The sequence below is a fragment of the Peromyscus leucopus genome, chromosome 1 (genome assembly GCF_004664715.2).
Source record: "Peromyscus leucopus breed LL Stock chromosome 1, UCI_PerLeu_2.1, whole genome shotgun sequence".
Classification (NCBI taxonomy): domain Eukaryota; kingdom Metazoa; phylum Chordata; class Mammalia; order Rodentia; family Cricetidae; genus Peromyscus; species Peromyscus leucopus.
The window spans coordinates 181,582,749-181,609,694 of NC_051063.1; the positions used below are offsets into that span (position 1 = coordinate 181,582,749).

At 38.2% G+C, this 26,946-nt stretch overlaps 1 long non-coding RNA gene across 1 annotated transcript; it reads left to right on the forward strand.

Annotated features, from left to right (window-relative positions):
• The first annotated feature begins 308 nt into the window (after positions 1-308).
• Positions 309-25,710, forward strand: LOC119087297. Its single transcript, XR_005090720.1, has 3 exons — positions 309-386; positions 25,230-25,433; positions 25,531-25,710. It is a non-coding gene; the product is annotated as an uncharacterized LOC119087297 (long non-coding RNA).
• Positions 25,711-26,946: the final 1,236 nt, after the last annotated feature.

Consider the following 26,946-nt stretch of genomic DNA (forward strand, 5'->3'; position numbering starts at 1 on the left):
AAAACAATAATGTGAAGGAATTCATGGATAGTCTTAGGAGCTATAAGAAGTTGAGCACAGGGTTCTGTGTAAGTTTTAATTACCTTGGTATTTTGGCTTCCTGGTAATTTTGAAAGTGTGGAGAACATGGTGTCTCTCTTATGCTTCCTAGTGTATCACATTATATCTGTGATTCCTCCTGGATCTTGGTAGCTAGCAAAGCCGTCTGTAATCAGGGTGAATCCACGGTGTCTGTGTCCCATGGAGACAGTAGGATATAATTTCAGAATGTTGTCATTATGACATCTTGGAAGCCCATACTGAGAGAAGTGAGCATTATGCCATTGAATATGGAGGAGTTTGAAGCTGTGGGTGGTGAAGTTGCTTTTTGTTTGAAACAGAGACTGGTAAGTCCATGGTTACCTAAGATGTGATTGTTGAATAGCATCTTGGCTAGAATCATGTTGAAGAAGGATATTAAGGTAAGTGGATAATAAGATACAGGCGGTACACAAGTGTCACTAGATTTGGTGCCTGATGCCTCACAAGATTGTGAATACAAGAATTAAACCCTGGATAGAAATGTATTCTGATGGTCAGTAGCCAAAGAATACCACAAAGTCACACCACACAACACACCTCACAGAAGAGTTATATTGGGAGGGAAAATGTCAAGAGGGTAGCCTCTGCTCAAGAAGAAACCACAGATAACTGATCAGATGGTAGGGCTTATATAGAGTTTTTGTGGAGAGGTTGGAACTTTTCACATGAAGATTTCTAAGTTGGAAATTGGTGGAAAATCATGTCCAGTGATTAGGCTTTTTACTCTCTAGAGTGGCAATGTCAGTGATTTTACACAGCTCTGCTAGAGAGGGCAAGACCTGCCTGAACTTCTCCTCTGTCATGCCATGCTACTATAAACCCAGTGATGGGAACTGGAAAGGGCTCTTGAACAGGTGCCACCCTGTAGTTTTGGAAAAAGAAACACCAGGAAAGAAGTCCCAAACCCCAAGCGGGTAGAAAAAAAAACTGAAGGCTGGAGAGAATCAAAGCATTGTTAATGACTAGACTTAGGGGTTTGGTGGTAGTACTAAGGGTTAAGGTATTATTGCAGTCTCTGAAATCCAGCATGCCAACAAAGACAATTCCAGAGGAGTTAAAACAGTCTGTGTTACCAAAGAGAGGTGTGGGAGAGATAAAGGATGGTAGTGATATTTGGCTTAAACCAATTCATGAAAGGTGAGTTAAGAGAGCCACAAATGGTGGCTGTGACTAAGACCCAGAAGGGCCACTCTACCAATATTCTTTAAAGCAGTCAGGCAGAGAATTATTTAGCAACTGATATGCAGAAGTTATGGTCTGAAATAAGAGATGTTATGGCAGGTAGGTGGTATCAACATCATGTAAAAAGGGGGATATTAAAGATGTAAGGACCATTGAAGAGCTTCTACCATGACTATACCTAGATTCTGAGAGAGTCAGATCAGATGTGTATGTATCATCTGTACTCTGATTGTACCTGGGTGGCTGTGATAAATATTATAGTAAAGTTTAGCAGTGATATTATAGTAAAGTTTAGCAGTGATGTTCATTTCCCCTCTGGCATGCCATTGAATATTAATTAGAATATACAAGTTTGGTCATTTGGCATAAGAGGTAGAAATCTGAATACACATTATTTCTCCTACAGCACCAATAAGAGAAGCCTCCATACGTCTCTTGCCGAAGTCTGCAGTAATCTCTAGCTTGATTATAGAGAAAACAAACATAGTAAGACAGGTGTTGTAAGGATAAGTCTCTCCTTTTAACAGCCTGTGGGTGAGCAGTCTTCATACCCCACCACACTAATGGTCTAGTAGAATAATTAAGTAAAGGTTTCCTCAACATATGAAAACTTAATATAGAAATAGCATAGAGGGGGAAAGAAATCTGATATATTTTTCATTGACTTACATCACTTTTTTAATATGTTCAGAAATTTCATTTGCATGCCTTAAAGCACGTTATTATATCTTTAGAATTTTCTTAAGCTTTTGTATCCTCAGAATTTCACACCCTTTCTTAGACTCAGAAGTTACTGTAGCTTTTACCAATATCCTCTCTTAGTATCGTTTTAGAAACTCCAGTCCTCTAACACAACGCCAAGTCTCAGTTTCTCTTCATGAACCCTTCATATAATTTTAAAACTAAAACCACCTAGGTGACTCTTATATTACAAAGTTTGAATAAGAGTATGAGGTATATCTTGTATGAGTACATGGAGGTGCAGCTTTAATACCTTATTAAACAAGAGTTTTGGTTTTTTTTGTTTTTTTGTTTTCTTCAAAAACCCCATTTTCATGATTTTTGTTTTCAGGAGAGGAATTATACAAAAATAGAAAAAAGAGGCATCATGGTAAGTCCCAGTGAAGAGATGGATAGGGGAGTTAGAGGGAACTGAATTGGTCTTTGACAGCCTGATATAGAACAACTTCCATGCTCTGTTATGATAGGTTATTGATTAGAGGTAGGTGGCCTCCATATATAAGAGCTATGCTAGATAGGTGTAGTTAGAAAGAAATCGAGGAAGAGATAATAAGTTTAGCTACAAAAGATTGTCAGATCATTTATTTGTCCAGTGGCAGAAGTTGCCTCCATTGAAAATTGAGCTTGCCAATTTAGGCCATTGAAATGCACTGAGACCCAGCTGTTTGCAGTAACACAATGAGGGTTTAATAAATTCCAAGTCTGTGCAGAAAATGAGGAAGGCTCACAAAGCAAACTCTGCTGGAGGGAGTTTCTATCAGCTCCAATTGTCAGCTGAGCAGCAAGAGAGAATCCAGGACAGCACAGAGAAGCTATGAGACCTCTAGCATGCAGCTAAGAGACAGGAGGAACAAGTCCCAGAGTCCCAAATGTACTTAAGGAAGCTGTGGGATTTGCAAGAAGCTCCTTTTCCTAGGCAAGGAAAATCACAACATATAGGAACAAGATGGCACTAGGAGAGAGAGAACAGGTAGTTTCAAGGAAAAGATTTCATAATCAGCAGTATGTAGGCAGGTCCTAGGGTAGATGAGGAATTAAGTTACTAAAGAAACAGAGGAGCTGTGAGGGAACAGGGTGCTAAGTGTTGTGGTAACAAGAATTTTAAAATCCAGGGCATCCCCAGGTGGACTGAGATTTTTGTCAGAAAGAAATGTCTCAAATCACAGTGGAGAGGTGTTCCTTTCTATGTGATGAGGACCTAGTATGGTGAGAGGAATTTCTAACTGGGAGTATGGGGAGTTAACAAAGGAAGAAGTGTTGTGCAGAAGATTCTTTCTTAAGGGTCCAGAGAAAAGAGTTTTCATTCCCCTGAGGCTATGAAGAAATATGGATATTGAGCCTGTGAGATATATTTGGTGACGTTTGGTGAAGCTAGTAAAGCTGTCACCCTACTCTGACAATAGTGTAACAAGATGTGCTCCCTAGAACCCCTTCAAATTAAGTACTTAGCCCAGGGAGTGATCAAAAGAAGAGAGGTAGATTGCCCTGACACTGGATGTCCACTGAGGCTCCCAGTCAGGGATTGCAGTGATCAGGCCAAGAGAACCTGGCCCCTCTATTGTCCATAGCCAGATCAAGGAGGTCAGCTGACAGGCTATCTGGGCTTGATGTCCCCATGCCATAAGGAATAAGATGACCGCAAACAACCCTATTCCCTTCTTGATGACACTTTAGACATGGCCAAGATGGTTTGCAAGGGTTCAGACAGACTTGGGCTCATTGACTTTCCTGAGTGCATTTGACAGGGAATCAGAAGGGGTCCAGATAGTATGGAAGTTGCTAAAGCCAGTCACAAGGCCTTCACTAGCATCAGTTATTTTTGTTTTTAAGATTTTTCATGTATCCTATGGTACACTTTAAAGGCTATGGTAAATATTTCTGCCTGTGGTGTCATGTGTCCTCTCACTGGATGTTTAAGTTTGGCAGTAATAACAGCAAAACTCTGGGAGAGGCAGCATTTCAAAGGAGTTGTTTTATGTCTGGGGACTTAGGATCAGAGTAGTATATTATGGAGGTTCTTTGTGAGGCAGTCTAGGAGTAGAGAGGGGTTTTTATGTTTGACCTGGATGACCTCTTGGATTTTCCATAATTTACCCCTTTATGGGTGGCCTTGTGAAGACCATCAAGGAGGCAATTTACAAATGGATCCTGAGGCAGAATGCCCCCTGGGGTATTGTGGTTCCTTTCAAGGTTCTGGTTTGGGACTACCTCAGCCCTGACTGCTTGGATAGCCTGTCCCTGAGAAGGGTGACAGGTTACCAAGAGAGGCTGGGGAAAAAGAGAAAGGACAGTGTATAAGGTAGATAAAGGGGAGGCTACTTTAGTGTGATTGAAATAGTGGGAGAATTATCTGGTTTGGTCCACACTGCTAAAAGGAGTTATTTTTTCCTTGGTTGGCCCATGTCATGTGGTCATTTTGATCAAGATGAAAGTGAGGTCACAGGACAAAATCCACCCTTTCCCTAGCACAGATGGTTGATAGCCACGTGGTTACCTCCATATCAATGGGGGCAGAGCAGGTAAGGTGGCAGCAATCCACACGCTTCCTTTAAGATTACTTACATATGGATTCTTAACCATCAACCCAGTGTTATGAGTTCTAAATTAACCCTTTTGATACTGATTTTGCAAGGTTTTAATCATACCCAATGTGCTTACAAATTTGAGGTACAGAAGATTTACACAATATTTTTACAAATCTTGAAATAAGATTTATGCCTTAGCAAAAGTTTCAGGATTAAATGAAAATCAATAGAGTATGAGATGAGTAACAATAGTCTCTATTGGGAATAGTCTGTCCCTTTATTTTGTTTTGCTTTCCTGCCTGATATGGGAAAGAGATTTTGGAAGAAACTTTAAAAAAAGCATACTTGTTTAGAGTCGTGAGAACCATACACAAACTCCAGAGATGGATTTTAATTCAAGTGAGGCAGCATAAAGCAACAGTGCGATGCTACTATAATAAAAACATATTTTGACCTTGGTAATACTGAATCTAGTAAGCTGAGAACAGAGAAGGCTTGGAGGTAAGAAATTTTTGAGTCAGGGATGCAGACAGAGGATGATTCAGGAGGGAGCAGAGAGATGTACCAGTAAGTAAAGAGAGTGTGTGAAGGATATGTGCTCTGTGCACCTTGGCATTAGCCTACTGCTTTGCTTTACCCTCTGCTGTTTAATCTGATTCCTGGCTCCCAATTTCCAATAAATGAACAGATCCATCCATAGTGCCTTAAAAGACAGGATATCCAAACTGTGTTGGGGGAGAGACTAGACAAAAACAAACAGGTCTTGGAGCAAAGAAAAAAGAGATAAGGAATAGAGAAATCTCTTTTCATTTCCCTGATCATTCACAGTATTTGTAAAGGTCACAAATATTATTAGGACCTAAGGTACCATTAGGCAGCCCTTTAGAATTATTATCAAAGGGGTATTGAGACAGATTTGGCTGCAAATACATAAACTTGGGGCCCTTCAGCTTCCGGGTCAGGTGGAGAAGCTGGGTATTTTTAAAAAAGCATCCCAAGAGGGAATGAGAGGATTTTGATTACTCATTTCCATAGATTACAGAGAAGAAAAATGTTACTAGAGTCTGTAGTAGTGGGCATCCCCAAGACTCAGAGCACTAAACAAGGACCATTCAGTATGTCATCACCACACTCAATGGGGTCAGTGACTTATCCACTGGTAAGATTCAGTACCTGGTACCAAGGCTTTCCTAGAGGCCAGATGGCAAAGAGAAAAACTGAGCTCTAGGAGGGGGGACTCATCCACAGGAAAGGGTTGGGAATGAGGTCTCAAAATCCACAGGGGCCTAGACGAACTTTGTGATTATAAGAAGCTTTGAAGGGGAGGTGGAATAAGAGAAAAGGAAGGGTCACAATAGCCTGGTTTGGCCTAAAGAAATTGCAGGATAGCAACTCCAAGTGCAGAGGGTGGGGGATAGGGTCAGGAAAAGAGGGCTAGATGTAGCCTCAAAGTCCATGACAATTGGTACCTCCACCTCCAAGAATACCAGAGGGGTGCTGGAGACTCAACTACATATTCCTCAAACTCGGGAAATGTTGACACTGACCAAAGGAGAATCTTACCTAATTGCTGCTATTGGATGGGGTGCTGAGTAATCCATGAGCCAGGAGGTTAATCTGTTGCAGGTGGACTGGAGATGAGGGATAGGGTCCAGCGCAGCTTAGGCACTTTGGGGATATGCAGGCACTAGAAAAGACTATCTCTGAGTTGCATTGTGTTCATATGCAACTCAGATTTAAAGGTATTCTGGCAGTTCGGAGCCAATGGGTATCAAAAAGTTACACACACAACAAACCTCACTCAAGATATGTATTCAGATGCCGGGCGGTGGTGGCGCACGCCTTTAATCCCAGCACTCGGGAGGCAGAGCCAGGCGTATCTCTGTGAGATCAAGGCCAGCCTGGTCTCCAAAGCGAGTTCCAGGAAAGGCGCAAAGCTACACAGAGAAACCCTGTCTCGAAAAACCAAAAAAAAAAAAAAAAAAAAAAGGATATGTATTCAGAAGGAAAAAACCAGGAGGTTGGCTTCCTCTGCCTGAGTGAGAGGCAGCAGAGAACTGAGCAGAAGTCAGGGTTTATATTATTTCTTGGGGTGTGGCATGGGAGTGGGACTTTTCAGGGTGAAGCTTTCCAGGGTAGAGACTGGTTGAATTTCAAGTGCATAAGTGGAACATTTTACTCAGTAGGGTGAAGGCAAGGTACAGCTTATAAGTCAGTTAAAGTGTTCTGTGGGAAGAACCTGGAATTTGGAGTCTCAGGGGAGGGGCCTGGCAAGTAGTGTGGTGGGAGGGACTTACAGTAAGGATTTGAGTCTGTTAAGAAAGAGTACACAATGTGGGCAACATAGTGCCACTTAAAGTTCTGTAGCCCACAGCTTTCTGAATTTTAGCCTCTGGACTTTGGGAGTCATTCATAGACGATCATGATGATGAATAACACTGTATGAACTGGATAACCTATGCTACTGAATGCATCCCAACACAGTTTCTCTTTTAACTGCCATAGCATTTTTCCCTTGAGGCATATCATTGGTATTAGCAGTGTTGACCTCAAAAATAGATATTATTTGGCATGCACTCTGAAACTCCTGGAACCTTATTGGATATGTGCTGCATAATATCTGGGCTACTGAAGTCATGAACTGTGAATGAGAATCTACTCATGATGTTGTGTATTGATTTCCTCTGTGCTTGAAAACTTATATCTAGCAGGGAATCTCATCAAGCAGTCCCTTAGGTTGATTATTCTTGCTCTGAAGATAACCATGACCACAGTGACTCTGAAAAGGAAACAAAATTGTTGGGGCTGGCTTACAGTCTCAGAAATTCAGTGCTCTCTGATTACAGTGGGAAGCATTGAGGTGTGCAAATAGACATGGTACTGGAGAAGGAGCCAAGAATTCTACATCCAGATTAACAGGCAGCAGGATGAGAGAGAGATACACGGGGTCTGACTGGATCATATGAAACCCCAAATTCCACCCCCAATGACACACTTCCTCCAACAAGGCCGTGCCTCCTCCTCCTACCACTACGTATGAGACTATGATGCTGATTTTTATTCAAACTACCACAAGCAGGAAGCTAAAAGACTCAATATTATTTCAGCGAGTCCCTAATACTAATGTGATTCACAAGATCCCCTTTTTCTAGAGTAAACAATAAAAGCTTGGAGTTTTTCTCAGATAAGCCCATCTTCAAAGGAGACCCCTAAGGACAAGACAAACTAATTGGAAAAAGCACAAATAGTTGAGCTGAAGAGATGAGGATTAGACCAGCTGATTCACTCACAAAGAACACTCTCTAACCCACTGAGCTGTCTGAAGGCTGTGAAGTGAACTCCAGATTTCAAGCTTTTGTGAGTTGTTTCACATGCTGAGTTGGACTCCTATGACAAATGTGATTTTGAATCATTTCTGCTATTCTAAATAACCCTTCATACATATTCCTGTAAGTAACCACAATAAACCTCAAAATTCACCAATCTGGACTATAGTGATATCCATAGTTCGGTCTGTTCTGGGATCCCTATCTGGGGTAAGTAGTCAGGTGTGGTGCATGTAGCCAGGAAATGTTTTGCCATACAACATCAATCACTTTGTTCAGCCAGCATAGTCCCTTATAGGTCACATCCTTAGAGCCATACATAAATGTAACTAATAGCCTTCACCAAAAAATCTTTCCTTTAACTCAAATGGGATCATCACACAAAAAACAATGACAACAACAACAACCACACAAAAAAAATTGAACCAATATGGAGATCAAAAGTTTGTGTGGAGCCCAGCTACAGTGTATAGATCTACATCACAGGTCCTTCATCTCTGGCTCAGGGAACATCACAGAAGAGGGGCAGAGAGATGTTCCAGATGACAGAACATCTGCTGTGATGCTGGCCTGTTTGAACCATTTTGGAACATTTGAAAATATGTGACATAATTCAAAATCAAATATTGAAATAGGATTATATATATTAGTCTTGAAATTATAAACAAGTTAGCAGGACTAGTTTCTTATTTATTAATTCACCCCTAAGCTCTGTCTATCATAAGTCATGCTCTTGATATACTTCATCAACTGAATATAAAGATAAATTTATTGTGTATAATACTATATAAACAACTGCGAATAATAGAGATGGTACCATATTATTTACTATACTTTATTATGAATTTATTCATTTATTTTGTGTTCTTGGGGAAGAACAGTTACATGGTGTTTATGTGGAGGTCATAAGACAACTGACAGAAGCTGATTCTCTACTTCTCCAATGTGGGTCTTTGTGGTCAAACAAAGTTTTCAGGTTTGGCAGCAAGTGCCTTTATCTCTAGCTCACCATTATTAAATATTTAATATGTACAATGTCATTCTATGTTACCTGTATATGTTTCTAAATCAGTCTTTTTAAACAATCTCAAGCTGTAAATTTATAAGAAAGAGAATTCAAATTATTGAAAAAGACCTAATTTTGCTAAGCTAATTTGAAAAAAAATTCTGTTTTGAAAATTGATAGTTACAGAAATAAAATGATTACCACTATACCATGGTGCAACATATATATTATAATTTTCAATAGAAAGGAATTTGCTCCCATTTATTTACAGGACTGTGTTGAGACACTACATTGTGAGGGAAGAGGAAACCTGTGCACCCCCATGCCTTATAGGAAACAAGGAAAGAGAGAGAGAGAGTGGCCATGTTCCTAATGTCCTCTTCAGATTATACATGGTAAATGGCCCATCTAGTACTAGACTACTAGACTGTACTTGTGAACTTTCCACTATCTGCAAATAGTGATCCAGGCTAGTCACAAGTCAGTTGCAAATGCTAAAGAGGATGTACAAGGAAAATCAAGAGATCAGGGACATCCAGATCTACAACTGTTCATTTTGATTCTGAAAGACTGGGCAGACATAAGGCTACCATTGTCTACTATGTTTGGGGAAAAAAAGGAAGGGACTTGGTTAACAACTATAAACTCTGCAGTATAGCCAAATACCTACTTTAGTGGCCATGAAAAATAGGAAATACTACAGTGAAGAACTAGGAAAAAAATCAGAGTTTGCTAAGAGACTTGGGAGCATTTCACAGTGACAGGAAATAATGGGACCCATACTTAAGAAAGAGCTTCAAAAAGTAGGCAATATACTCTCAAAAACAGATTTTTTTCTTTTTCTTTTTATTCCTTCCATTCTTTATTTCTTACTTGGTTTTTGACAGAGTCTCGTGTAGTCAAGGTTGACCTGAACTATGCTATATAGCAGAGGATGACCCTGGATATCTTGCCTCTAACTTCTGACTGCTATAGGACTACAAGAACGTGTCAATACACCTGTTTATGAGGTGTGAGAATTCTTTTTTTTTGCTTTTTATTTTTTTTATTTATTTTACAATACTATTCAGTTCTACATAATAGCCACAGATGCCCTTGTTCTCTCCCTTCCTGCCCCCCTCCCCTTCCCCCCAGCCCACCCCCCATTCCCACCTCCTCCAGATCAAGGTCTCCTTCGAGGACTGGGATCGACCTGATAGACTCAGTCCAGGCAGGTCCAGTCCCCTCCTCTGAGATTGAGCCAAGCATCCCTGCATAAGTCCCAGGTTTCAAACAGCCAACTCATGCAATGAGCACAGGACCTGGTACTACTGCCTAGATGCCCCCAAACAGATCAAGCCAATCAACTGTCTCACCTATTCAGAGGGCCTGATCCAGTTGGGGGCCCCTCAGCCTTTGGTTCATAGTTCATGTGTTTCCATTCATTTGGTTATTTGTCCCTGTGCTTTATCCAACCTTGGTTTCAACAATTCTCGCTCATATAAACCCTCCTCTTTCTCACTAATTAGACTCCCAGCGCTCCACCAGGGGCCTAGCTGTGGATGTCTGCATCCAGATTCCTCAGTCCTTGGATGGGGTTTATGGCACAACTATTAGGGTGTTCGGCCATCCCATCACCAGAGTAGGTCAGTCCCAGCTGTCTCTCGACCATTGCCAACAGTCTTTTGTGGGGGTATCTTTGTGGATTTCTGTGGGCCACAATTTTTTTATCCATTCTTCAGTTGAAGGGCATCTAGGTTGTTTCCAGGTTTTGGCTATTACAAACAATGCTGATATGAACATAGCTGAGCAAGTGCTCTTGTGGTATGATTGAGCATTTCTTGGGTATATGCCCAGGAGTGGTATAGCTGGATCTTTGAGGAGATTGATTCCCAATTTTCTAAGAAAGCGCCATATTGATTTGAGGTGTGAGAATTCAAATGCAGGGATTCCTGTATGCTAGGGTAGCAGTCTCCCAACTGAGTCACATCTCAGACTCAGTGGTGACATTTTAAAAATAGAGAAAATGGTGGAGAATGAGAGACAAAAGTTCTTGTCATAACAAGTAAATTAGTCAAGGCATAAACAGCCCTCACCACAGGACAATTGCTGAGATGAGGCATCAAAAATGATTTTATCTTGTATTGATTTTTACTGTGAATGTTCATTGGCCATGAAAAAGTGACACAATGGGGATTTTCATACAAAAATATATTACAGTAAGTATATTTCCCTCATGCTCTTCAGCTTCCATTTTCTTGTTCATTCTGTCTATCCCCTTTCTTTCCCTTGACAGATTTTCTCATGTCTTTATTCAGTGTATATGCATCCATAATTTTATGAACCATAAACAAGAGAATTAGTGTAACTGCTTTTCCTTCTTGTTCTTTTTTTTCTTGTCTGTATTATTTATTTCCTTTTAATTTATTTATTTGTTAGATTGAGTGTTTATTTTTTGGGGAACAGAGTCTTTATTCATAGTGATGCCTGTCCTGGAAATCACTACATAGAACAAAATGATCCAGAACTCAGAGATCTACCTGCCTTGTCTCTTTAGTGCTTGGAAAAAGTATGAGACACAATAACAGGTCTAAAACTTTTTTGTATGACTCTATTCACTTAATATAATTCTCTCATTTATTATGACGGGCTTCATACCCTTAATATAATTATCTCTTTGTATACATTTTCTTAAAAGCAACACAACTTTCTGGAAGTCATTGATAGAAAGAAAATTTTATTACATATGTATATATGTGTCTGTACATTCATACATTTATATTTACATATTCCTATAATGTCTACATAAAAATTTGGAAACGTTTTTCCTTAAGGAAAGGAAAAATGACTAAGGCTATAAAACAAAGCCCACTACACAGAACTAGTGAACTTTGAATTTTAGAGAAGAATCCCCTATTTTCACTTTGCTAAACCAGCAGGATACCTAATAGGATTGCAAATATTTATCCTTAAACCAGAGATAAGTACTGGTCTCATCCCTTGCCAAAGAAATGTGCCTTGCAACAGATGGAAACCATTGCAGAGAGCTACAGCAGAACACTTTGCTGAGAACAAATGACCTTGTGGTGCTCAGCCTCGTCTGATACATCTAAACACAAATGCACTACAGACTCAGGTATCATAGTGAATGAGAGGTTGAACAGCTTACAAGAGCCAGAGGAACAGGAAGTTTGCTGTGAGAATTCATGTCCTACAAATGTCAGAGAGGCTAAACCATGAAGTCTCATCAGTGTGGCTTCCTAAACAAGACCTGAACAATAACAAGATATTGATAGACATGCTAACATGGAAGGGCTGAATCTCAAGAGGCCTTATCAATAGACAGAGAACTATAGACAACTAAGGAATGCTGAGATTGGGAGAAATAGTCTTACCCAGGGAAAAGCCTCCCAATTGGTCATCAAATACCAAATCATTGGCGCTGAAATTGTATAGAGATGAGTAACACCATGGACTAAGCACGTTGTATTTACATAAGGAGGACATGTATGCATGTGTGCTTGAGTATGATTTGGGTAAGGTCTTATATTTAAACAATAGAATCCATTAATTTGAATGGCAAGATGTGGTTTATAGGGAAGTGTTAGAGGTAGGAATATGAAGTGGAAATGATGCAATTATGTTTAAATTTCAAAAGTAAAAAAAATTCATTGAATTAAAAAATGGTTGTTTCACAAGGTCAATATTTTTCATTTTCTCAGATTATTTTCATGCTATTAATGTTAAAATTAATTTGTACTATATTTTACTAAGTGTTTTAATTATCTCCAATTAATTGGGACATCATCTTTTCCCTTTTGCTCCCAAATCTTTAGGTGTTTTCATCAGATTTGAGTCTCTATGTAACCCTTCCACATACTCTAAAATTTTGCAGGTCAGGTGTTGAAAATCAGAAGTACATTGAAGACATCCAAGAACAATGTCATTAGCCTGTAATATGTTGGGCTTTTATCCCTAGATGGATAGATTCTGTCAATAATGATGCAATATACTTTGTTACAGCACATGGAGAAATCAAGGTGGAAAATCCGTCTATATTGGATGGTTTTCACACTGCTAGAGGTAATAAAATAATTATGTAAATATGAACCATGAGAGCAATACCAACAGCAAGTCCTGTGTAGTACTGTCATAAACATCATTGTGTATTATAATGATTCATGACTCAATTGAAGACCCAGTTCACAAGATGACACAGTTGCCTGTCACCATCAATGCACAAGAATGTGAGTCTAGAGAGTATAGAGATCCTGGGGAAGAACATAATACTAATATTCAGCTAAGTTGACAGAGCAATAAAATGGTCTCTAAACTCTTATTTGTGATGATATATCGTATACCCCAATAAAGCTTAATTGGGGATCATTAGTTGGGGATTAATAGTGGAAAAAGCCAGCCACTAGATTAGATTTAGAGGTCAGCCAGTAGTGGCACATACACCAAATCCTATAACTTGTGAAGCAAATATGCTTCTAGATCTCGTTGAGTTCAAGGCCACACTGGAAACAGAGTCAGGTAGTACTGAAACACACCTTTAATGCCAGTACTGGGAAGCACACACGTCTTTAATCCCAGGAAGTGATGTTGGGCAGAAAAGTTCTATAAGGCATGAGGAAACAGAAACTGACTCTCTTGAGGCTGAGGATTTCATAGAGATAAGCTAAGGCTGGCTCTTCTGTTCTCTGTTTTTTTCAGTTCTCACCTCAATATCTGGCTCTGGGATTTTTATTATAAGACCTTTTAGATTCATTTTACATCTATTTTTATTCTGGGACTTAGGTCTATCCCTCAACTCTCATCAGAGAAAATTTGTTTTGCACTTATGGTGATTAACAGAGAACCCCACCATCATTCAAGGTGCTGAGAATAAGAGGCTCTGGAGGGTCCTTCTAAAAATGGGGCATCTATAGGACAGCTCTTTTGCCCAAGATTAGGAGATCAAAATTGATGATGAGGCAGAAAGAATATATGAATAAGAGGTGGTAGATGATTTCAAGGAAATAGATCTTGTCTAGACTAAACCAGGGCACTTACACATGTGAATTTACTCTCTAGAACACTTCACACAAAACCTACACAAGATTTAGAAGACAAAATCCAAGCAGAGTAGATGTGTTAGGAAGTCGAAATCCTAGCCAAAGAACTGATGAGAATTTATGGTTCAGAAAGAGGAAATGCCAGATAACTTAAGTCTTTCAGAGAGAGAGGCTAACGTTGCTTTCATAAATGCCCCTGCTCTAGCATATAGGCATCACTAAGTATAGACACTGCTTTCCTTCCTTTCTCCTTTCCTTCCTTTCTTTTCTTCTTTATTTCCTCTTTTCTTAATGAAGCACATGAGATTTGGAGAGAATACTGATGTGAGATAAGAAAGGAATTGGAAAGGAGATAATAGTGTGTAGTTTTGACATAACCACATTAGCATGAATAAAATGCTCACCTAAATATTAAATGTTATAAGCTAAATAAAGAAAACCAAGTTGATTTCTGTTGAAAGAAATTAGAAAAGCCTGGATCCAATGGGACATAGACACTTCTCTAATGTACACACAAATCTCACCTCAGAGTTTTTATCACCTTCAGTGGAACCATGGTCGTCAGCATTCAGGCATCACAAAATCTCAATGCATCTTCAAAACACCTTGTCTCTTTGGAGATATTCACAGGAAACTCTCAAGTATCTTTGTTAATTAGCAACTGGAAAAAGTTTCATGAATTATTTTGTCCCCCAAAGCCAACACTGTCGTTGCTACTGCAGATGAAATGAAAATTGCAGTTCTGGAGGGAGGTGAGGTCACTGAGTCACAAGAGCTCTACCTCAGGCCTGAGCTAACTCTCATATGGCACTATTTATTAATAATTCTAGATCTACCCAATGAACTCATATCCCTTCTGAGGCAAGAATCCAGGTGAGTACTTCATGTTTCAGTCTGAGCAACAGATCCAGCAAAGAGAGGCCTGTGTAATTGCTCATGTCTAGCAATGGGAATCTGATGTAGGAACAGAACCTTGGAACTGAGAGAGAAGGCATAAGAATAATTCCATAGTTAGAACAGAGTGAGAAAGATAGAAGTGTTCATAAAGTTTTGCCAGTCACTGTGGGTTTTGACTATAAATGCCCCCCTTAGAGTAACAGTGAGTAACACCAGACAATGATGAGGAAATCATATGGTTGGATTTAAAACCAATGAGAAGCTGGAATCAAAAGACAATAAAAAGACGGATCACACAGAAAATGTCTCTTTTTCAGGGGAAGGACGGCAGTGAATGGTAAGCTAAAGGCTCCAGTAATGCTCTGATCTTTTGGGCTTTTAACTCTGCATTAAACTCTATGTTTCTTATTTAATAAGATCGTTTAGAATTTCATCGACAACATCCATTATAGGATTAATTTTGTATCATCCAGTAATATTTGCTTCAGCAAGACCATTTACAGGGCTGATATTTTTTTATTTGACCATATTATGAAAATCTTTATAAGAACTCTGATTTTGAGAAATAAGGAGTGGTATTGTTCTCATTTGTACAGTGGGTGTAATTTAGATCCTCATTGTCCACTGTTATAGGTGGTGGTGTTTGGGATGGCCATGCAACCATAAAATAGTGTATTCACTGTCTTTTGACTTTGAATGTGTTAATTTAGCTGCTTTTTCTTGCACTTAGGATCATGTTTTTCTTTGTCCAATTATGATTTTTCCTTTGGTTTTATTTGAAGCTTCCTTTTCTTCAGTCATCAGGAACTGAGCAAGCTACAAGTTTCTCTTGGAATTTCTGGTCAATTTTACCATCATATCATTCCTGATCCCTTGAGGTCACTCATGCTATAGCAGAGAGAGCTTATCTGATCACTCTTGGTTCCATTCCTCCATCCTCTCCATAGTTAACTGCTGCATCCAGAGAACTCTAGGATATATGTCTTCCTTTTCCACCTCCTATAAGCCTCCCTTTGTGCAACAGACTCACTAGTTCCTTTTTCTTCTCTTCTGAATATCTCGTGAAAGCCTCAGTTGCCTGCTTCTCCTGATTTCCTGAGCAGTTTCTCAATCTGTACTTCAAGATCAATGTAGCACTTCTGCCACTGAACTTGGGTTTTTTATAGCTTCTTCTTGCAGTTCCTTACACACCTGCAGATGATATTGGTCCAAAAGTTCTACTGAATATCTGATACCAAATGCTGCCCAAATTCTTATTCCTATAGGATGTTAGCCATGTTGCGGTCCTCCAGGTCATCACTTTTTTCACACTACAGACTCACCAAGGCAAACTTAGGTGATTGTGGCTGTGTGCCCTCTGATACATATTAACCAATGTGCTCACCGATAATGCTGGTCAGAAACAGCTATCTATTTTGACCAGGCAATGATGGCAGGAAATATACCAAGCCTGGAATTGGTATATACAAATTTATTTTGCACATATTAATTAATTAATCATAGCCTGTCATAGGGTATGTGATGCAGGTTTGCATGTCAAAGCTTCTGTGATTTTTACTGGATGATTTCAAAAGCTAACTTCCTTGTTTAGTTTTCTTAAAACTGGGATTAAAGGAGCCTAGGGATAATTCCCCTTCCATGTTAGTATTCTGTTGGTGTGATATTTAGGCCTTGTTTATCCAGTCCTGTTGAGACTTCAAGGGTATTGCTTTCCTGACATTTCTAGGAGATGCATTCTCACAGCCAATATGTGTTCCACTGATACTTATAGTCTTCCTGCTTTTCTATGGCAATGTTCCCTGAGACCTGAGTGCAGAAATTATAGATGGATCAATTCAGGCTTGGCACCACAAAACCACTTGTTCTTGTATTTTGATCAGTTGTGGTTTTTTTTTTTTGTAACGGTCTCCTTTTTTTGTAAAAGATTTTTTCTTCTCTGATACATAAGAGTTAATGGTAATGAAGGATTGCTGAGAATAGGAGGATAATCTTTGTGTGTGTGTGTGTTTGTGTGTGTAGAGACATGTTTAATATAGACTGTTTGATTACTAGTATGTAGAGTTTCTGTTTTCAGCATTTGCTACATTCTCTTTGTATAAATTTTTATCTGTTTGGTTTTTGTGTTTATTTTCTCTTTTTTATTTTCTTACACAGTAACAAGATTCCTTCAAGCATTTTAATACTTAGTGTTTTGATTGTCGCAAACCCTCTGCTTTCCCCATTTCTCTGGCCTCATTCTAGCTAACACTGTCCTCCTTTCCCTCAGGAAACATTATTTTGTCATTATTCATTGTAACCAGACCAATAGTCTGATCATCATTTAAAGAAAATTGAGTCAAATCACAAAATGGTCTTCTGAAGTCTGGCAATAAGACTAATTATCGTTTTACAAAGTATAACAAGGATTCTAGGAAATTTCTCTTATTTTCTACTATCCAGTCATTTAATATAGAGAATGCTCATAACATCCACAGGTTTGATTCTAATGTACATAATGGATGCCAGCACCTTCATCATTCTCTCTTCAGGAGGGACCTACAAAATGGAATCTTTGGGGTTGAAGCAGTTCCAGAATGATTATATGTATGCTCATTTTTTACACTCAAATTATTGGCACCACCTGCCACTTGAATGTCTTCCAGGTCATGATCAGCAGTACCATGATATGCTGTTGAAAGAATCACAATTTCATCCCTGCAACATACAATGGCTGCTCCATTACCTCCTCCATGTATTGTTCTGTAGCCGGGAGTTTTCCTGTGTCCCACCCAGTCCCACAGCCACTTGGACCCAAATAAACACACAGAGGGGCAAATTATATTAGCTAGTACTTTCAACTTAATTTAATCCATTCCTATTATGTATATGTTGACACATAGCTGTGACATTACCAGTCTGCTGTCATCTTGTTGCTCCTTTGTTGGTTGCTCACAACATCTTCCCCAATTTCCTTCCTTCTTCTCTCTCTCCAGCTCAAATATATTGCCTAACTTTATTCTGCCTTTCCTGGTTTATTTGTATTCTTATAGCATGTGGGGGCTCCAGAAATAAGTTTTTGTTGTACACCTTAAGAAAGGACTCATTCTCTTACTTTTGGGATAACAGTTGTAGATCTCTCCCTATAAGTTACTGCAGGCTGTTTACCAGTACTCATTATCTTTCCATGAATAGATATTTTCCTCATTAATTAAAGGTACTACAATTTCAGATGGGTCCATTTGTGTCAACTGATGAAGTCTTAATTTACCTTTTAGAATCAAATCAGGGATGTTTTCTACAGAGGCCTTTAACTTCTTTCTTGATTTATATGGTAAAAATATCCATTCCAATATAATATCTTCCCTCTGCATAAAAATCCCTGTGGGGGAGTGTTGGAAGGGGTGTATGACCAGAATTCAGTTAAGTTCTGGATTCACATTATCCACATGTGCCTGTCATATTTTCTTTTCTTAGAGCCAATTCCTTCCCACTTCAGTTTATAATTCTGTTGGACTGTTTAAATCCTTGTTTCTATTTAGGGTACTGGCAAAATTTAGTAGTCATCTTTACACATACCAATGATGGTTTAAAAATTGGTCATGCTTCCTAACAATTTTTGAAAATCATTAAGAGTTTGTAATCTATCTCTTCTGAGTTGTACGTTTTGCGGTCTAATTTTTTGTGCATCTATCTTATCCTAAAGAATTAGTAGATATTTCTTCTTTGTAGTTTTCAGGAGCAATTTATCCCCAGTTAAGCAAAAATTTTCACTTCTTCAAACATGTTTACTAAAGTAACTAACATTGGATTAGCTAATAAATATACACATGATGGTGTATTATAGATTGTGGAAATTTTGCATGAATTATTTCCAATGGTTTTTTTGCACAAAATATTGACATAGGGTAGGGCTATTTAACATTCCCTGTGGGAGGACTTTCCGTTGATATCTCTTGACTGTCTGGGAATAATTATAAGTAGGTAGTGAAAAGGAAACATTTTCTCTATCCTTTTCTTGTAGAGGTTTGGTGATGAAACAATGTTTTCAGTCAATAACTGTAATATTCCATTTTGGGGGGTAACAGAGAGGGCAAGGACATCCCATTCTGTATGAGACCAGAGGCTGGATTACTTTATTTATGGCTTTCAGATTTGTCAGCATTTGCGTTTACCATATTTCTTTTTAATAACAAATACAGAATTCCAAAGGCTGGAAGGTTCTTCAATGTGTTGAACATTTTACTGTTCCTGAACCAGCTGTTCTAAAGCTTGTAGTTTCTCTTCTATTATAGGCTATTGTCCAACACAGATAATTTTATCAGTAAGCCATATTTAACATAGGGCCATTGGTACTTCTGAGAGATTAATAGCAGTTGTGCTCTGTTTCTGTACAGCCTGAATGTTTGATGGTTGATTTTTTTTATAGTATATTATCATTATTCTCCAAAACATGAATTGGTCTATATCTCACTTTTGAGATTGGAGGAATTTTCATCTGGGTATTTCACTATTGTAACAGATCTCGACCACAAAGATTCACTGCTACATTTGCCACATACAAGTTCAGCCTTCCTTTCTGTCTTTCTGGCACTATGCATTCAACCCATCTCAAAATTTGGTTTACCAGATTTAAGGTTCCAATCCCCAGAAATTAGACATTTACCCCTTGAAGAAGCCAATTTAAAGCTGCTGTATGGCACAGAAAATATATATGCTTGCCCAAGGTAGTTTGTACATTTAAATCAGTGAAATGGTCCTCACCAAGAATTTGCTCTTGGGAGATCTCAAAACCTCTGATCTCACCTTGCTGTTCAAGGGCCTATTTTGAAGTCTAGCTTTTTGAATTCTTTATAGAATTCGGAGAACAGCCCTGTGTCAGATGTGGAGTTGGTGAAGATCTTTTCCCATTCTGTAGGCTGTCCTTTTGTCCTGTTGACCATGTCCTTTGCTCTAAAAAAGCATCTCGGTTTCAGGAGGTCCCTTTATTAATTGTTGCTCTCAGTGTCTGTGCTACTTGTGCTATATTTAGGAAGGGGTCTCATGTGCCAATGCATTGGAAGTAGAGGACTACTTCCTTCTTACTCTTCTATCAGTTTCAGTGCTCCTGGACTTATGTTGACGTCTTTGATCCATTTGCACTTGAGACTTGCACATGGTGACAGATATGGATCTATTTGCATTCTTCTGCATGTTGACATCCAGTTATGCCAGCACCATTTGTTGAAGATGCTTTCTTTTTACCATGGTACAGTTTTGGCTTCTTTGTCAAAAATATTTTGTTCATAGATTTGTGGATTATTGTCAGGGATTTCAGTTTAATTCCATTGGTCCATGTGTTGGTTTTTATGTCAGTACCAAGCTGTTTTTATTACTGTAGCTCTATAGTAGAGCTTGAGGTCAGGGATCATGCTGCCTCCAGGGGTTGCTTTATTATACAGAACTTTTTAGCAATCCTAGTTTTTTTTTTTTCGTATAAAGTTAAGTATTATTCTTTCCAAGTCTGTGGAGATTTGTATTGGGATTTTGGTGGGGATTGCATTGAATCTGTGGATTGCTTTTGGTAAGATTGTCATTTTTACTATGTTAATTCTACCTATCCATGAACATGGGAGATCTTTCCATTTTCTGATATCTTCTTTGATTTCTTTCTTCAGAGACTTTAAGTTTTATCATACAGGTCTTTCACTTGCTTAGTTGGAGTTACCGCAAGGCATTTTATATTATTTGTGGCTATTATAAAGTGTGATGTTTCTCTGATTTCTTTCTAGGCCATTTATTATTTATATATAGAAGGCCTACTGATTTTTTTGAGTTAATCTTGTATCATGCCACTGTACTGAAGGAGTTTATCAGCTATAAGTGTTCCCTGGTCTAATTTTTGGGGTCATTTATGTATACTACCATGTCATCTGCAAATAATGAAAGTCTGACTTTTTCCCTTCCAATTTGTATACACTTGATCTCCTTTTGTCCTTTTATTGCTCTAGCTAGAACTACAAGTACTATTTTGAATAAGTATGGGGACACTGGACAGCCTTGTCTTGTTCCTGATTTTAGTGGAATAATTTTGACTTTCTCTCCATTTTATTTTGTGTTGGCGGTTGGCATGCTGTAAATTGCCTTTATTATGTTTAAGTATGTTCCTCGTATTCCTGATTTCTCTAGAATCTTTATCATGAAGGGGTAGTGGATTTTGTCAAAGGATTTTTTAGCATCAAATGAGATGATCTTGTGTTTTTTTTCTTTCAGTATGTTTACATGGTGTATTACATTGACAGATTTTTGTATATTGAATAATCCTTGCATCCCTGGGATGAAGCCTACTTGGTCATGGTGGCTAATTTTTTGGATGTGTTCTTTGATTCAGTTAGCTAGTATTTTATCAAGTATTTTTGCATCAACTTTCATGAGGGAAATTGGTCTGCAATTCTCTTTCTTTGTTGGACCTTTGTTTGGCTTGTGTATCAGAGTAACTGTAGGCTCATAAATGGAATTTTATTATGTTTCTTCTGCTTCTATTGTGTGGAATATATTGTTATTAGCTCTAGTTTGAAAATCTGGTGAATTCTACACTGACACATTCTATTTCTGGACATTTTTTTTTGGTTGTGAGACTTTTAATTACCATTTCTATCTTCTTAGGGGTTATTGGTCTATTTAAATAGTTTATCTGGTCTTGATTTTTCTTTGTTATGGGGTACCTATAAAGAAAATTGTCCATTTCTTTGAGATTTTCAAATCTTGTGGAGTATTGGTTTTTGAAGTATTATCTGATTATTCTCTGGATTTCCTGTTGTCTGTTGTTATGTCTCCCTTTTCATTTCTGATTTTGTTAATTTGGATGCTCTCTCTCTCTCTGCTTTTTAGTTAATTTGGATAAGGGTTTGTTTATCTTGCTGATTTTCTCAAAGAAGTAACTCTTTGTTTCATTGATTCTTTGTATTGTTCCTTTAGTATCTATTTTATTGATTTCAGCCATCAATTTGATTATTTTCTGGTGTTGTTTCTCCTGGGTGAGTTTGCTTCGTTTTGTTCTAGAGCTTTCTGTTGTGCTGTTAAGTCACTAGTGTGAGATTTCTCCAACTTCTTTATGTGAGCATTTAGTGCTGTGAGTTTTCCTCTTACTACTACTTTCATAGTGTCTCATAAATTTGGGTATGTTGTAAATTCATTTTCATTAAATTCAAGGAAATCTTTAATATTTTTCTTTATTTCTTGCTTTACCCTTTGGCTATTATTCATTTTCTATTACAATGTAGGCTTTCTGTAATTTTGTTGTTGTGGAAATCTAATTTAAGCCTTAGTGGTTTGATAAGATACAAGAGGTTATTTCAATTTTTTTTATCTGTTGAGATTTTCTTTGTGACAAATCATGTGTTCAGTTTTGCGGAAGGTTCCATAGCGTGATGAGAAGAAGGTATATTCTGTGTTATGGTGGAATATTTTGTAGACATTTATAGTGATATAAAGTCATAAAGTCTGTTAGTTCCCTTATTTCTTTGTTAAGTTTCTGTCTAGCTGACCTGTCCATTGGTGATAGTGGGGGGTTTAAGTCTCTCACTACTAGTGTATGGGTTTTGATGTGCAATTTAAGCTTTAGTAATGTTTCTTTTATGAATGTAGGTGCCATTGCATTTGGAGCATAAATATTCAGAATTGAGAAACCTTGTTGTATTTTCCCTGTGATAAATATGTAATGTCCTTCCCGATCTCTTTCAATTGATTTTATTTTGAAGTCTATTTTAATAGATGTTATGATAGCTACACCAGCTTGTTTCTTAAATCCATTTGATTGGAAAAGTCTTTTCCTATCTTTTTATTCTGTGGTAGTATCTGTCTTTGAAGTTGAAATGTGTTTCTTGTATGTAGTAAATGGATGAATCTTGTTTTGGTATCCATTTTGTTAGCCTGTGTCTTTTTATAGGTGAATTGAGACCATTGGTATTAATGGATATTAATGACCAGATGTTAATTCCTTTTATTTTTGGTGGTAGTCTTGTATGTTTCCCTTCTTTAGTATTTGTTCATATGGGACTATTTATTTCCTGTGGTTTTGTGGGTATAACTAACTTTCTTAGGTTAGATTTTTTCTTCAATGTCTTTCTGTAGGACTGGGTTTGTAGAGAGATATTGTTTAAATCTGGGTTTGTCATGGAATATTTTATTTACTCTCTCTATGTTGTGTGAGAGTTTTTCCTGGGTATAATAGTCTGTGTTGGCATGAATGGTCTCTTAGTATTTGCATAACATCCATCCAGGACTTTCTGGATTTTATAGTGTCCATTGAGAAGTCAAGTGTTATTCTTATGGGTCTTCTTTATATGTTACTTGGCCTTTTTCCTTTACAGCTCTTAATATTTTTTTTCTTTGTTCTCTATGTTTAGTGTTTTGATTATTATGTGGTGAGGGGAATTTTTTGGGATCCAGTCTATTTGCTGTTCTATAAACTATTTTGTATCTTTATAGGCATTTCCTTCTTTAGGCTGGGAAAGTATTTTTTCTATGATTTTGTTGAATGTATTTTCTGTGCCTTTAAGCTGGTATTCTTCTCCTTCTTCCATCCCTGCTATTCTTAGGTTTGGTCTTTTCATGGTTTCCTATATTTCCTGGACATTTTGGGTCATGACATTGTTGGTTTTAGTGTTCTCTTTGACTGATGAATCTATTTCCTCTATCATATCTAAAATGCTAGAGATCTTCTTTTACATCTGTTGAATTCTGTTGGTTATGCATGCATCTGTAGTTCCTGTTTGTTAACTCAGATTTTTCACTTCCAGCATTCCCTCAGTCTGAATCTTCTGTATTGTCTGGACTTCAGTTTTCAAATTTTTAATGGTTTCCCTCATATTTCCTCGACATCCTTAAGGGATTTTTTCACTTCCTCTTTAAAGATCTCTGTCATCTTCTTAAGGTCATTGTTAAGGTTGATTTGTTCTGTTTTTCTGTGGTGGGATGTTCAGGTCTTGCTGATGCAGGTTCTGATGGAACTATACTGTTTTTGTTGTTGTTGTTGCTTACTGTATTATTGCACTGGCTTCAACACTTCTCTTTATCCACTTGGTGCAAGTGTTGTCTGTGTCTGAGGGAGGCTCTCCTGGTCTGATTGATACTCTTGCTCCAGTGGGAGCTCTTGGTCTAGTAGGTGCTGATGAACTCTTTGTCTCAGGGAGCAGTTTTAAGTCCAATTGGTGCTTGTGGGCTCTGTCTCAGGGAGTAGTTGCAATCTTTTCAATTTTGAGGTTGGGAGGGTGTGTGTCTTGTGGGTTACAGAGTCTGGTGCTGACTGGTAGTAGTCTGATCATTCTGCAGTTTAGTCTGACCTGACTTAAGAAAGTCTGCCTGCCTACTGACCTAAAACTGGGTCTGCAATGGGTGATGGTGTAGCAACACAGGGTTGTGCCCCTGGGCTTCACCTAGACAAGGGTTCACCTTAGTCCAATCAGGTGTTGGCAGGCTCTGTCTCAGGTAACAGTTGCAGTCTTAGAGGGCGGGTGTGATTTGGGGAAGGTGAGGCTTGGAATACAGGGTCTGATGGGGGATGGTGGTAGTATGACCTGTCTATAGGAGGTCTGCCTATAGACTGGCCTGAAACTGGGACTGCAATGCGTGGGGGTGTAGGGGTGCAGGGTTGTGCCCCTGGGCCCAAAGCCTAGGGGCTGAGTTGTGTGGGTATGAGGATAAAGACTCACCTCTTAGTTCAATCAGTGCTCTTTGCTCTGGATTTATTGAACAGCATAGAAGCTTCACATGAATGAGCAATGAGGGATAATTTACTGAAATATTTAAAAGAATTTTGACAAGGGATTGAGACACTGATACCAACTGCTATCAACTGACTCAGATAAGAAACAGTACTGCAATATCACTGGACATAGATATATCAACCTATATTTGTATCACTTCCAACATGTATTGTGTATATTTGTTTCATTAGGTTGATTTCAAACTAGCTGTTTTAATCACTTATTGCTATAACAAACATCTGCACCAGCATTACTCTTGTGTCAGTGCATGGAAGATTACATATTTTAGGAGTAATGTTATGCATTAACTTAGGTTGTAAAATCTGATTATATCCCAAGCAAGTAAGGTTGGTTGTTATGTTGTTCTCTTAAATGCAGGTTAATCACAAAGTCTAAGCATATAGTTGAATAGCAGTATTAAATCTTAAGTGATCTCAATTTAACTCTATATGTGAGGTCCAGTAAAATTTCTAGTCTCTTCAAATGTTAGAGACATTTTCATAACGATGCATCCCCAAAGTACAGTGCACTTGTAACTTCACACTTTGCCTTTAGTCCCTGCTCCCAAGAGTATAATCACTGCCTGGTACTACTACTGGGACTCTAAACTTCTGACACCACAGGAGAGAAGAGGGACATTACACTTCTAGCCTGCCCTTCTGTGATGCTCACTACTCAGTTAAAAATTTATTCCTGCTTATTTTTTTCCAAAGGTGATGTAAAGTCCCTCGGCATCTCTGTCATGGTTCCTTCCTGTGACATCATCGTGCTATCCTCATAGGGTATGAGAGCTGTGAACATTCAGCCTTCATCTTGGGATTGCTGTCAACTTTGTAGCTATATGAATGTTGTACATCCTACTGGCATCTGAGTCGCCATCCACCAGCCAGCTTCACAGATGCATTCAATCTGCTTAGGTGAGTTGCTTTTCTTCAGGCACCCAGTCTGCAAATGATAGGACAGTCTCTGGAAGGTGGGTGAATTCAGACTTCCAAAATGATCTTTCTCTTTCAGGAAAAGGCTCCTGCACAGGGTGAATTTTCATAGTAGGAAGAATCAGCCAGAGACCTGACCCCAACCTGATTTGTTGGAAGCTGCAGGTTGAGAGACTATCCTGGAGTCCCACTTGATGACATCTGTCACTATTCCCAGCCCAGATATTGTTTTTGAATCAAACAGATATGCTAATTATTATTGTGCTATGTCTTAAGTACCCATTGCATCATTGGCTGACAGTATATTAGTATCTGTCAATTTCTGTAACACAGTTATATTAGTTAAATTTTATGGCCCACAATTCAGAAGGCATGCTTTTATTGTTCAACAGTTTCACAAGTCTCTATTGTGATTTAATTTTAATACATATAGTTGAAGAATCTCACTAGTGATCCTTCTATTAAGTAAACACATTCATTTTATACTGTTGTAAATATATTGATAAGGTTTTTTTGCTATTTCCATATCTTTAGACATGTTTAAATGTGATCGAGTTATATTCAAAACAATACTTGCCAAATTAAAAGGTTAAAAATTAATGTTGTAAACTCTTAAAGGCCAACATAAGCACATATATGTACATGAAGACATATGTAAATGCAATTACATGTGTGTGTTTGAAAAAGGAGAACTCAAATGTTATCATTCCTGACAGCTGATGGTCACTATTTACTTTGATTTTTTTACTCTCTATTTTTATTCTCAAATTGTATTGTTTTTTCTTATTCAATATTATTCATTCTCATTTTTTGTCTTGGAGAAATTTATATGTATTTTAATCATTTTCATCCTTACCCCACTCCACACAGTTACTCCATGTTTCTTTACCCACCCGTGTTTGTGCCTTTTAAATTTCTTAATGCATAAAAAACCATAGCATGTGGTGACCACATGGTATTGGGTTTGTGATGATCTACGATGTCATTGTCATGCTATTAGGGGCCACATTTTTACAGGAAGCTGAAGCCACCTAGTAGGTATCAGTTGTCAATAGCATCTTAGTTAGGGGTTACTATTTTCTGTGGAGTCAGACAGTGTCCTTTCTTCAGCCTTTTACTAGATGTCGGGAGCATGGTAACCTGGAGATTTTATGCAACCAGGACATTCATCTGAATGTAGTTTGATCATTAGATCATCTCACCAGAGCACTGTGGATATTAAATGTGCAATTAACTGCAATGTGCTTGGAAAATGCTAAGACCTATTCATGGCATAATAAAAATTAACTTTTACTACAATGTCCCAGTTAATTATCTGCAGTTCAAAAAATAGCAATTCACTGAAACCTAGCAAACTATTTACTAGGAAGACACATATTAGCATTACTTATGAATGTAAGATATTATTGTGTATGCACTACATAGTTTGGAATGCTAAGAAAAAGGAAGTCCTACTTGTTTAGCAAGAGTGCTCTGGACATGTTTTGCATTGACC